The sequence below is a fragment of the Aptenodytes forsteri genome, unplaced genomic scaffold (genome assembly GCF_000699145.1).
Source record: "Aptenodytes forsteri isolate BGI_AS27 unplaced genomic scaffold, ASM69914v1 Scaffold8, whole genome shotgun sequence".
In the NCBI taxonomy this organism is placed as follows: Eukaryota; Metazoa; Chordata; class Aves; order Sphenisciformes; family Spheniscidae; genus Aptenodytes; species Aptenodytes forsteri.
This window is the reverse complement of record NW_008796218.1, coordinates 5,382,105-5,394,420: the sequence shown is the minus strand read 5'-3', so window position 1 is coordinate 5,394,420 and position 12,316 is coordinate 5,382,105. Positions and strand designations below refer to the sequence as shown.

The 12,316-nt window shown below is 42.4% G+C and overlaps 1 protein-coding gene across 1 annotated transcript in view; it reads right to left on the bottom strand.

The window, feature by feature from the left end:
- The window catches only part of TUB (tubby bipartite transcription factor), a 161,720-nt gene that overhangs the window by 100,863 nt on the left and 48,541 nt on the right, over positions 1–12,316 (bottom strand). The window lies entirely within an intron of this gene.

The window sequence follows — 12,316 nt, the reverse complement described above, 5'->3', positions numbered from 1 at the left end:
AGGCTGAGAGAGTTGGGGCTGTTCAGCCTGGAGAGGAGAAGGCCCTGGGGAGACCTTATTGTGGCCTTTCAGTACTTGAAGGGGGCTTATAAGAAAGATGGGAACAGAGTTTTTAATAGGGCCTGTAGCAAAAGGACAGGGGATAATGGTTTTAAACTGAAAGAGGGTAGATTCAGAGTAGATAAAAGGAAGAAATGTTTTACGATGAGGGTGATGAAACACTGGAAGAGGTTGCCCAGAGAGGTGGTGGATGCCCCATCCCTGGAAACATTCAAGGTCAGGTTGGACGGGGCTCTGAGCAACCTGCTCTAGTGGAAGATGTCCCTGCGTACGGCAGTGGGGTTGAACTAGATGACCTTTAAAGGTCCCTTCCAACCCAAACTATTCTATGATTCTATGAAAAGTATAGAACATTTCCTAAGGAACAATTCCGTACACTCTGGCTTCTATAGCATGGAAAAAGGAGAGCTGAGGCTGGAATAGGAACAAGGTTTACTAACTGTAATTGCTGTGGAGAAGATGTGTGGGGAAGGATACATCTTCTCTCCCTGGCATTAGAAGCAACTAACTGGTGGCATTGCTTGCCTTGGGATACTATGACTGCTAAAAGCTTACACATGTTCAAAAACTGGTTAGAGAAATGGCAGGAAAATCCACCGTGTGTCACAAAGCTGCGGCCTCTGGTTCAGAAGTGCCTAAGGGGCAAATCACTGGAGGCTGGAAGAGCAGTACAGCATGGCATGCACCTTCTGCAGGCGTGCGTTTGCCACTCATTGGCTGTGGGTGCTGCTGGCATCAGAGCAGGGGACTCAGTGCATCCCCGGGCAGACCCTGCACAACCTCCTTGTGACCATTCCCCACTAGTCACTCAGGTGAAGAAATGTATTTTGAAATTCCTGAAGGACCTCAAAGCATGTTATTGACTGTGAGTCAAACTCTCACCGACTTTGCAAAGCCAGTATTTCATTCCCATGCACATACAGTCTCCCCCCTTGGACATGCTCTGAGAGCAATAGGCAGATAAATACTCAGCAACCAGCGTGTTTACTGTGCTGTAAGAAGAGATTGTTTTGGCCCATCACTCCAAGATGCTGACCTACCCTCTGAAGAGCCACGCCAAATTATGTTTTCCCCCTCACAAAAAAAGAAAAATGTTTGAGTTGAAAAATGATGGAATTTGTTTCTGATCTCTGTCTCTGAAAATCTGATGAAGAAAAAAGACTTCAATATTTATACTGAAGACTTCACTTGCCCTTGAAAATGGTGAAAGACAGCTGTGAAAAATAAATATATTTAAGGGCAAATTCATGCCCTTGACTTCTCAGAATAAGACATAGTGAAGCAAAGTGGAGAATTTCTCCTACCTCACTGTCATTTGTAAAAAAGAAAAAAACCCCAAGCCCCACCCAAAACAAAAACCCAATGCTTCCACTTGTTCCCCCAAGCAAAAAAAAAAGTTATTGATTTCATATTTTTAAAATGGGTCAACTAATTATGGGAATGAATCACTACAAATGTATGTTTACAAAGTCTTCAACATTTGTTAGTAGTGTATTAATGTTTGAATCATTTTTTACAAATGCGTCAGCAAACACTTCTTCTTTGCATGCACTCTAATATTTTTCATTGGCCTGTACAAAGATTCCAGTTTTAAAACCTGTCTAGTTTAAGCTCAGTATTTTCTGTTTTTGCCACACTAAGCAATCTAGATGGGTGGTTTAGAGACTAACAAGCTTTCAGAAACATCCAGTTTCAGTAATTTCTGTGCTCCCCATTTATCACTGTCAGACTGCAAAGAAGAATGGGAGCAAAAGAAAAAGTGTATTGCAGAGAAGATTTAAAGATTGCTTGCGGGTTTTGTTTCCACCTCCCAAACTCTACCGCAGCTATAAAAAGTGAACAATCAAGTGGCCTGATTACCTTCTAGAGCTACAGTAATTTAATTAGTAAATCAAAATGATACACACATGATAAAAATAATATATGCGACAAGATCAATGTTACAGAAGGGTGCCATGCAAAAGCTGTCCCTCCAGACAAAAACTGAAATAAAAATACTGTCTCTGTACCCAGAAACACTTAGAATAATTTCCTTGCAGGTCAAGGTAGCCTAATTAGCTCTAAATAAGGAACACCCAGAAGAGTTTGTTCTATCATACATTTGTTAAAGCCTTTAAACATGTGATTCACTCAACTGAACTCTGGAGTTTGAAATTCAGACTATTTTGGCAACCATGATACTGCCCTTTTCCTCAGATGGAAAGGCATACCAGCTCTTGCAACACTCCAGCTCCTGGATAATGTTTCTTTTTAAATCTCTGTCTTGGTTTAAGCCCAGTGAATAAATACTTCTGTGGCATGTTTTAATTGCACATCCTTCACATCCTTTCAGCTCAGCCCTTCGCCTGATGAAGCACCATCAGGTGGCACAGCAGAAAAAAACCAGGCTGAATGCCAAATAGATGAAAGCATTTTTGGTGCCTGAATGAAATCCATACAGTACTTCAAATCTTGAGGCTTCTTCTGGAAAAGCAGCAAACAGGAACTTTCTTGCATGACGTGCCTGACCTCCATGCTACACAACTGCTGCAGAGGGCTCTGCTTTCTTTAGCAAAAGCACCTCCTTATCAGGAATATTCAGAGGTTCTGTAACAAGCAAACAAGCAACAAAACCTCACCCTACATTTCTGAGTCGTCAGTGACAAGGTATCTACACAGGTGGCCCTAGTGGCCTTTGCAGTCATGACTGTGAACAGCAGGGCTGCTTGTTAAGGGCACGAATTTAGACACAAAGATGAGCCGTGTTGTTCTCCATTTGCCAAGGACAACTGCAAAAGTCAGATGTATGGTATTTCAGGCAATGTTCATGCACACAATAATATACTATACTGAAGAAAACAATCATCTTAATTTCCATATATTGGTGTCTGTGAATAAAAAAAAGCACCAGACTGATAAAACTACTTTACATTTATAAAATATATTCAGAAGGATGATCCAAGAACCAGTGGTAGTTAAATTGATATCGTTCAGCACGGGCATCATCATGCAAATAAGCAAATGCTATATTTTAGTACTTGTGAAATGCTGACATGCATACATAAATCAGGAATCACTTTGCCAAGCTGTTCTCATGCTCATTCAGTTTAAAGTGGCAAGAGCCTCATATAGACAATCTTACAGTGTCACTGGCCACAGATAATGAATATTTTCATAAACATACAATATTTTGAAAAACCTGGATATCAACCAAAGTATGGCTTTTAACTCCAAAGGATTAGATGACTTTGGAAATAGCACACTAAAAGAAAGGAAACAACAGGAGGCATCTTGAAAAACCAGACACGGGCTTTCATAGGTGATTTTTGCTTTCATTCCTACACAGTGCTACCGGCTATTACTGGTTTATAACCATGACTATTTCTGATTTGTGTCTCATCAGGAACTTTCCAGGGTTTTCCTCACATATTTTCTTTTAAACATTTCTCCATAGAATAAGTAATTAAAATTTTTTTCAGGATGCTAATTTTCCCAATTTACAACAGTGAAAATAAGTGTCTACATCCTTTGGTTATAATTCAGTTGATACTGATCTGTAATTTTGGATATTCTTTGAGATAAACTAAGTGCTAGGATTCTCTACACAGTTACAGTTTTCAGCAGGAGGATTGTAGTATTTCTGTTCAAACAATAACGTGCAAGAATGAAACTCAAAAATAAAAGCTAGGAATAGCCAATTAGTACGTATTTCACATTTCTTTTTTTGTAATCTATAGGAGAAAAACCATCAGATCAGAAAGAATAACTTTCACTCTAAATTCCTATTGTCCTACCATCCAAACATCTAGAGGCTACATTATCAGATGTTGCTTGAAATTGTATAAATGAAGTAAAAAAAATTACATTTCTTTTCTGATCTGCAATGCAGCACCGTTTTGTTATATTCTTAGATGAAGAAAATTAGAGAAACTATACAGCTTGATTTTCTCAAGTACGCTGTATTAGAATGTGCCAGATAAGGATTTTCCCTCCCAGTATTTCAGTGCTTGTAGCCTACACAGTTTGTGACCCGGCATACAAAAATTCAGCTGTTTCACTAAGTGCTTTTAACCACATTGCATTTCTAAATCAGCACAATCAAATCCCTCCGCATTTTCTTCATTGTTAGAATGGACTAAAGGAACTCTTAAGATGCCCCTACTCAAACTGACTACAGTGTTTAAACCTAAGTTATGGTGTTTAAACATGTTTAGATTTTCATTATCTATCCATCACGTCATCCATCACTGTAGCATCTATGCCTAGCCTAGCATTTACAGCTGGTTTCTGCTCACATGTCTTGCGGCAAAACTCTGTGGAGTGTCCAGACACAGAATTTGCCACTGTCTTAGGTAAAACAAGTTAATTTGCAAGCAGTTAACTGACATTGACAGAACTACCAGTTGTACATTAGGTGTACAGTAAGAAGAGAGAAAACACCTTAGCTGTACACTAAAAACTTTGGTGGGCTTGGTGCCATCTGAAACCTCAGATGCTGTGGAGACAGCCTGACCCCATCAGAGGACAGCTTTGCCTCCTCCACCACCTCTGGCCACTGAGCCTGATGGGCGAGGGCAAAGGATGTGGCCCAAAACACCCAGGACGTGGCTAGACCTCAGAGGCTCCCTTAGCGCCGTGCCCGCTGGCTACCCTAGACTGTACTGAGAGCTGGGCTGGCCGGGGGAGCGCGGCGGCAGCAACGCTTCCCGTGGCACACGGTGGGAGCGGAGCAGAGGTGGAGGCTGGACACCGAGGCTCAACACAAGCAGTCACACATTCATAGCCCTGGGCCACTCAATTCTGCCTTCTTGGCACCATTGCCTTGGTGCCAGCATGATTGCTTGCTACGGTAAATATAAAATAATTAGGTTAAACAAAAATAGAGGCAGCAGGAGCAGAAATTTAAATGAGACATTTCCAATAGAAGATTTAAAAGAAGAACCTGCAGTATGGTATTTCATAGGAAGCTAATGCTTTTACCTCATTTCTTTGAATAAAAACATTCCCACCTGGTGTATTTATATTTAAGATTGCTTTGGGATTAGTTAGTTAAGATGGTGTTCGAGAAAATGCTAAGAGCTGTCACCAGAACCAATGAAAAGTATTTCTAGAAAACAATTTTTAATGCGCTTGAAAAAATAGAGACACCTTGGGAGAGATGCACAGAAACTGAATGGGAATAGATCTCTTGAATCCAGACAAGATTGAATAAAATAGTTTTATCTGTATTTTCTGACTTTTAAAGTCTTTTCAAGCCAGTGGTAACAAAACTAAATAACTGAGAGAATCATTAATTTCCGCTGTTTTCCAGTTCATGCAAAATGGGTAACAGATTCAGTTATATGATTTGAACCTGAATGGAAATAGAACTCTATAAATTTCATATCATTCTCCTCCTTTCTCTTTCCTGGCCATATTATCCTTCCCATTAACTTTAATCACCACATTTGAACTGACATTAGCCAAATCAACTTCTTTACTGATACTTCTTAATAACCATGCTCAACTTGATCCTTGTGACTTGCTTATCTCTCTGGCACAGGTCTTCCAGTTCCAGACTGTCTGTAGAGAGCTTCTGCCTTCCTTCTCACATACTGCTTTCTGAATCAACACATAAAGCTCTTTATTCCCATGATACACCTTCCCCTTTTCTAGCCTGGCTGAATCTCTTCTCACACACTCCTCTTTTACTGATAGGGATCCTTCTGTCTGTGACAGCTTTCCTGTCTCACATACCCTCACTGGCTCTATCTCATCTGAAGCTTCAGATGAATTTCTTTTAACCCTCAATCATACGTTCTTCACTGTTAAATTAGAAAAGCAGATTAGGACTTTTAAAACATTCCTTCAGTACTTATCTGAGAGATGTAATTATTGAATTAAGTTGTACATTTAGCATTTGGAGTAGCCAGCAAGTTGCTTAAGCAGGAGTAAATTAAAGTTCTCAAAGGAAGTCCATCTGTCCTCCAAAATCCGAATTAAAAACTTACTTCTATTCAAAAACATTCTTTAAGTGCTTTTGGATAAACACGAGGGAACTAAAACACACAGCTTGTTCGAAAGCTGATTTGCATTTTACTTCCAGACCAACTGGAAGGGGAAATTGGAGGAAGTCTGTGTGACCAGCCTTCAGAGTTATTTAAATCCTAGAACTGCAAGCTTGTTTTATCAAATGGGGCCAGACATCAGGATTCAGGTTTATTTGTAACAACTATTTATCCATAGCTAGGCATTAATTGTGTCTGGGTTATGAACAGAGGGCCATTTCCTCCTATATCACTGTTTCAGAATACCAAAATGGCTTAATCCATTTGGACACTGCAGGACGACGAGACGAGAGACTGACTTCTCCACTCGCCTTGCCAAGAAGTCAAGACCCACCACCGTATAACCCAGTAAATTCTGTGAACTGTCCTTTGGCCCTGGCTTGAGGTCTAAAAGTTTGCTAGTGTAACATTTTGGGATGGCCCTTGCACACCCCATTGCAGGGATCCTTCCTGCTAGCACATGCCCTCTCTCAGCACGCAGCACAGCACCAGCCCCTTTCTAAGGATGCTATAAAAAGGCTCAAAACCAAATTCCTGAACCTTGCTACTGCAGCAGCCATGATAGTCCATCTTCATCTAGCCTAAAAGAAGGTAGGAGAGCCACAACCACCAGTCCAATGCCAAAAATAAAGTGGGTTAATGGCTGAGAAAGGCCAGATGGTCCGGTGTCCCCACTGCCCTGCTACACGTCTGCTCCTGCCTGGGGTGCAGGTTTAGAGACGAGGGCATGGGAACTCACCCAGCATTACATCCTTTCACCGTGTCCTTTCCCTGCACCAGCCTCCTCCCTCATTTGCTGTTCTTTTTTATAACAACCAGCATTTTCTACGCATTTCCACTCCAGACCCCTGTAACAGTTCTAGACAACTAACCACTCCCCCCAAACCATCAGCTTTCCACCTGACAGGTACTGACCTAACACCAACCCCCACAATCAATCTTTCTGTTTCTCACTCAGACAGTTCATTAAAAGGTGCACTCTATAACCTGACATAAAGCATTTGCTGTGTCTTTAAAGATATTCTCAGGCAGTACGAGTGCCGCATCCTATTCTCCAAGTTAAAACTAAATACGTTTTGCTAGCAGAGATGACTAGAAATTTTTTGTAATCATTTAGTCAAAAGTAAAACATTTTCAAAGCAGCTAAAACCAGACGACATATAAAAGGATTCAGGACATTTGAAGGATGTTGCGTTGTTTAGGTAGCATATTCAGGTGGTGGATAATTGAGTTTCCATTGCAGAAAAGCTGTCATCACCTTTTTCTTTGAAACAAGTAGTATTTGATTGACAGTTTTCTAACAGACCTATTACTACAAGAAAAGTAGCAAATTCCAAGTATGCTATTTTCACATTCTGGCCGTAACTCAGCTATGCTGATTACAATACTGGAGAGAAAATGATCAGGGGGTTTTGGGGTGGGTTGGTTGGTTGGTTGTTTTTTCCTCTAAGATGACAATTTAAGGCACAGACAGGCTTTGAATTACAAATAGTAATTGTTCTCTGGCTACAGCACGGTCTGATAATTCACCCTTAATATTAAACCTGCAGTTATGACTAAGAAGAGACTGGGCTTATGTGTTGAAATAGTTCATCACACTGCGAGCTGACCACACATTCGGAGGTAGCACTGCACGAACCACAGAGCATTCCCACTGACCCCACTTACTGGTTAGCCCCAACCCAGCCTGCCCATCAGTCAGCTGGACCAGCATCCCAGTAATAAACCTCTAGGCAATCCAGTCTGAATTTTCTGGCCAGTCTCCGTGTCCCCTGCTGGTCTGGCTGGAAGAGGTTTTCAGAGATAAAAGCAATGAGTTTTTCAGCCAGCAGAATTTATTCTGCAGGAGCAAGAAAAATCTGTCTTCTGTTTATGCATCTCCTTCATGTCTGTGGGGCATGGGGAAAATCCCCTCTTCTCAGAGGAATAGGGCTGAATCTCTTTTTATCCGTCTTCCAATGCAGAGGCCGAACGGGTGACTAGAAGAAAGGCAGAGCCCTGAAGGAGAAGCAAAGCCTACAGCTTTGCGATAGCTGGAGAGCCTTTCCCATTAGAAGCAATCATACATAGTCATACACATGGGTCACTGAACTAGCAGGCTGCAAAAAGGAAAACAGAAGTAAGCCTGTTGTCTCCTAAGAGTCATACGAGACATGGTGGTGGTGGTGGCTGATGGTGGTGCCCCATGGAAAGGAGCAAGAGTTGCAGAATTCCTTGGCAGTTGCAATACTGATTACGGAGAAAGGCAAGAAGACTTCACCTTTTCAAAGTTTTCGTGTCAACAAACTGGGAAGAAAACAAATTTAGACCCATCTCTGTTTGTTCTTTATTCATCTGCAAAACTTCCTTAGTCACAAATCACAGGCAAGCTCAGTATGATTCCAGGTTACTTGGGCGCACGAGCAGCCAAAACGGTATCGGTCCTGTACCACAGGGTCCTCCAGACTTAAACACTCTCTTGCTCGTCAGGACAAGTAAGTCCAGGCAGCAAAGCCATGAATACTACTATCTTGTATGCTCGTACCTAAGTTAGTTCCTTCAGTGCTCAATGAGAGTCTCAGCGCTGTATCATACGGACATACCCTTGGGGTAGCATTGCCTCTTCCTTGCCCTGTAGAAGGGAGCCTTCAGCCTCAGGGGTTGTAGTAGCAGGCACTGGGTCCCTCCATGTGAGGAGGAGACAAAAGACTGATGGGGGGGAAGTAATTTCCTGGGGCCTTTGGAGACACCTTATAGGCCTGCTTAGTAAGCACACATTGCCCTTGACAGACAACCGCCAGTACATGGAACAATACATGCAGGTTGACTTCTCCGTTCAGCATTTGCTACTATACCTTTCCTGTTCTGCACTGCTTCCCATGAGCACACCTTCTGGCCAGCAGCCTACAGCAGAGGCCTCCATCTTCTGTAGTCAAATCAGTAAGTGGCTTCATTTAAAATTATTGAATTTAAAGCATTTTTGCCATCAGTGACTGGAAGAGTGCTCCCTGTGGCAATCACTTCTCCATTGAGGGGTGCTGTTTCAGTTTTGTCACTTCTTAAGGAGTGGTCAGATAAAGTCCAGGTGCCTTTTTTACAGATAAATACAGACACTTCAAAAAATTTCAAGTTTGCAAAGGCTTAAGCATAAAAGTTCCTGATTTGGTCCCATCTTTCATAGTCCTCCAAACCTAAAATGCATCCACCAAACTGCCTGATAAGCCACATGCATGCTTTACTAATCCCAGTTTTCATCTTATCTCACTGACAAAATAGCAGCACTCACAGAATGACAAATGCTATCTCCCTTCTAGAAGTTGGCATTCAAGGTGACTGAGTGAGACACCAGGAGAATTAATTCTCCAGTATTGTTATGGCTGATTTCTAACTCAGCAGTGACACACAGATACCCAAGACACATATATAAATACCCGATAAAGGAAATAAAATTCTTGGCTCAAAGAATGAGATATTTCTGAAGGTGACAATAAGGGGTTGGATGGAAGACATTGGTAGAAACCTCTGAGGAAATTAAATAACTCACAGACAGAACAGCAAATTGTCTGATCTTCTTTACAGTAAAAGTGTGTGCACCATGTATTCTTTATACCTTTTTAAATAAAGTTATACTTAAATAGCATAACAATGGAATTGTTCCAGGTAACTTTACAAATACCAATTTATATACAAAATGTGTAATATTCTATGTTAAATTAGATTGGCTTTTCTCTGGACTTTGCTCTGTTTCAGACTCCCATGTATTTAACGATGCTCTAATGTTCATTTTCTAACATGGCTTGATGCAATAGCATGACTTGGACTTCTTTGAGTTTTATAAAAGATCAATATGCCAGTAATGAGTAAACAAACATTTAAAAACAAACCTAGAATTTACAGCCAGCTCCTGATCATAGAGCCAAATCAGACTTTCTTGTAAACACGCCTGCAGTTTCTGAGGCTACTAATCAATGTTTTCTCCTTATTATAGTTGTTGAGATTTGCTGACAGCTTAATGATCAAAATTTCAATTCAATATCTGAACTGAAAGTATTTCTGGTAATATAGGCACACCTGATACTGTATTTTCACGCAGCAAGAACTTTGCAGCATGTTATTAATTACCGTGCAACTGACACTTCATTACAGTCACAGAGCATTTTTCACCAACGGTTAACTGAATGCTTTTCAAAGTACCATTTCTAAATGGCACAAAGTGACACCGAAAAACATGGGTCAGACACCAAGACGTTAAGTAACACTGCAACTAGTGTTTTACTAGGCTGAACGTGATTTCTGGAATCAACAGCATGAAGATTATTTGGTTTGCTATTAGCGTGACAGCTCGTCAGGCAAGTCACATGGCCTCTTCTCTAAAGGATCAGCATCTTGTAATACAGACAAAAGGTACCAGGCTGAGTTTCAAACAAAAAGGAGCAGCGGGAGGATCTGGGGAGCAATCGGTTATGTGTGGCTTTGAGTGTTCCACCTCTGATTCTGCGATCTGACAGCAGATTTCCTTCAGGATACAGACATTGTTTGTCTGCAAGCCAGCTTGGTCTTCCAGAGACACTTCAGTGCTATCTCCCCACTTGTGTTTTCTCCAGCTCTTTTCTCTAGGATAAGCTTAAAATAAAATCCCAAACCTGATGGTAAGGGGTGAAAAGAAGGTGGTTCTGGCACTCGTAAGTAATGCGAACTGGCATATGATTGATAACATTAACTTGATAAATTCCCTTGTGCTGAGCTGTACTCCATGTGTGACTGATACAGAGATGCTGGAGTGCTGGGAAAGAAGACATGCGTTTGTGACAGATGGGTGGATGTTTTGTAGTGTTGAAAAAGAAATGACATCCTTCTCAAAATGTCATTTTCCTTCTTGCACTGGCATCCCCGGGTGTCGCGCTGCTGGCAGAACGGTCTCGGCAATGAATGACACCTCGACGGAAGGAAACCGCAGAATGCAAATAGGTGCTGCAAAATGTACGGCCGGTTACGTCAGGGCTGATTGGGATGATGACAATTTGCTGCCAATTACAGAGGTGATTTGTTACTCCACTGCCGCTTCCTGATCTGGAAGGCACTTACAGACTTCCCGACTCCCCAAGAGGAGGCAACTTTGCCTCCCTGTAAGTAGCGCTGACCTTCTGAGATAACCCACCAGGGCTCAAGGCACAACCTCTCTGCTCCGCCATGCTGAAGCTTGGGGCTGTACACAGACATCAAGAGTTTGGCTGGCTACAAGCCAGGACTCCATCTGAAAGGCAACCTCCCTGCCTCTGCCAAACTGTGCTGTCTTAATTCAGCCTTTTGACAAAGGAATGACATAAGAAAACCTTGGTCTGGTGCTTGGTTTCATTTGAAGCAAGCAATGCAGCAAGCATCCAGGCCTGCAGGAAGGATCCACAAGGCTCACTAGTTAGCCAGTCGTATCCCATCCCACAGGAGCTGCATTTTTTTGGCAATATTTTATTTCTTTCCCTACTTTTAGGTCTTGTCTTTAGACTAGTTATTTCAAGGAAAGACTGCACCTAGCGTAACAATGTTTTACTCCCAGTTATCCAGTGTTGTAAGCAATAATAGAACAATCGGTCATTAACAGCCCAGGTAACCTAAGACTTCTGGACTGCAAAACACAAGCCTTCGCTGCCCAAATTAAGTGATGCTGCCTTGCTCTCACACCCTTCCCTAAGCATCTACTGTTGGCCACTGCATGGCTTTTACAACACAGACCTGCTAGCCAAGGCTGTAGGAAACTGCATCTCCGTGTGGGCATAAATGCTACTTGCAAAGAGCAAGCAGAGCTGGCACGGAACAGAGACAGTCGGTTGACCTTTGATTGAATTATGCCCGGAAATGCTTTGAACTAGGAGCATCTTAGGAACCAAGCCTCTGTTCTCCGAGATCTGTTCACTGCATTACGTGAACCGGCCTCGGCAGCAGCGGTGGCTCAGCATGAGGCGTGACTCGCTGTGTTGCTGCTTTCTTTGAACACGAACCCCTCATGCCCACGGTGCATCTAAAGCGTTACGGGGTGGGGGATACCACGGCACAGCTGGTGCCCACCCGCTGACTAGCTACACCGTGCTTGTTCTTCCTTCTTCCTCCTGGCTCAGCTGAGCGGAGGAAAAGCCAGAGTTCACTTAATATTTTATCAGCTGCTTTTCCCCCGCGCTGAAGGAGGGAGCTGCCAGCGGGGTGCCGCACGGCAATCGGAGGGGCAGCAGGAGGGCGGCCGGGTCTGCCACAGACCC